General features: G+C 22.7%; 2 non-coding genes across 2 annotated transcripts; both read left to right on the forward strand.

Moving 5' to 3' along the window:
* The first annotated feature begins 648 nt into the window (after positions 1-648).
* Positions 649-719, forward strand: NFIA_000240. The gene has a single exon. It is a non-coding gene; the product is annotated as a tRNA-Arg (tRNA).
* Positions 720-737: 18 nt separating this feature from the next.
* Positions 738-808, forward strand: NFIA_000250. Its single transcript has one exon. It is a non-coding gene; the product is annotated as a tRNA-Asn (tRNA).
* The last annotated feature ends 1033 nt before the right edge of the window (positions 809-1841 follow it).

Genomic DNA, 1841 nt, shown 5'->3' on the forward strand with positions numbered 1-1841 from the left:
TAGATATTAAAGAACTTATTGCATATTCATCTGTATCTCATGCAGCTGTTTACTTAATAGGTGCATTTAGTAATACAATACAAGGTATTGAAGGTTCAATACTTTTAGGTTTAGCTCATGGTTTTGTTTCATCAGGATTATTTATTTGTGCAGGAGGAGTTTTATATGACAGATCATCTACTAGATTAATAACATATTATAGAGGTATGGCTCAAGTTATGCCTATATTCTCTGTATTATTCTTCATATTAGGTTTAGGTAATAGTGGTACTCCTTTAACTCTAAATTTCTTAGGTGAATTTATGTCATTATATGGAGTATTTGAAAGAATGCCTATATTAGGTGTTTTAGCTAGTACTTCAATAGTATTCTCAGCTGCTTATACAATATTTATGTATAATAGAATAGTTTTTGGTGGTTCATACTCTATTTATTTTGTAGAAAATATAGGTGATGTAACTAGAAGAGAATTTATTATGTTATTAGTATTTGTTATACTAACAGTATTGTTTGGTATTTATCCAGCACCAATATTAGATGGATTACATTATTCAGTTTCTTCTTTAATATATAGTATAAACTAATTTTATACTTTTTTATTAAATTTTAAACAAAAATAATTATATATATAAACATATATATATATAATTCTTATTAGCTCAATGGTAGAGCAGAATACTTCTAATATTTTGATCCAAGTTCGAGTCTTGGATAAGAATATATATATTTATATATTAGCCCTTATAGCTCAACGGTAGAGCGGAATACTGTTAATATTTTGATAGATGTTCGATTCATCTTAAGGGCTTAAATCTAGATATTAATATCTTTATATTTGTTTTTAAACTAGGACGCATTACCTTAAAATCTAAAAAGTCAAGGTATAAAAAAAGAAATTACCTATAATATAAATAAAAATAAATATGCCACAATTAGTACCTTTCTTTTTTGTAATCAAGTAGTATTTGCTTTTGTAGTATTAACAGTATTAATATACACATTTACTAAATACATATTACCTAAATTTGTACGTATTTTTATTTCACGTATTTATATAAATAAATTATAGTGGAATATAACATACTAATAAAAACTTATTATTTCAAGGAAGGTGAGAATAGATAAATTTACCTGTTTAAATAATAAAATATATTAATTCTTTTATAGCTTTATACTAATACAATAGTAAATAAATTATATTCATAACCTTATCCATTAAATATAATAATTTAATGCAATTAATATACAAGTGAAATAATATATATATTTATATATATATAAATTAGACATGTATATAGTTTCGTATAAATAAATTATATATATATATATACAAAAATATATAATTTAATAGAAAAAAATTAATAATAATTTTTTAATAAATCAATTTTTTAAATATATAATTAACATAGAATAGTTATGCGTCATTTAGATTTTGTCTTAAGTCCTTTAGACCAATTCGAAGTTAGAGATTTATTTTCTCTAAATGCCAATTTATTTGGTAACATTCATTTATCATTAACAAATATAGGTTTATACTTATCAATAGGTTTATTTTTAATTTTAACATATAGCTTATTAGCTACAAATAATAATAAAATAATACCAAATAACTGATCAATAAGTCAAGAAAGTATGTATGCAACAGTGCATAGTATAGTAGTAAGTCAACTTAATCCAACAAAAGGGCAATTATATTTCCCATTTATATATGCATTATTTATATTCATATTAGCAAATAATTTAATAGGATTAGTACCATATAGTTTTGCATCAACATCACATTTTATCTTAACATTCTCAATGAGTTTCACTGTTGTTTTAGGTGCAACATTCTTAGGATT

This window comes from Aspergillus fischeri, genomic scaffold (genome assembly GCF_000149645.3).
Source record: "Aspergillus fischeri NRRL 181 1099437635806 genomic scaffold, whole genome shotgun sequence".
Lineage (NCBI taxonomy): Eukaryota > Fungi > Ascomycota > Eurotiomycetes > Eurotiales > Aspergillaceae > Aspergillus > Aspergillus fischeri.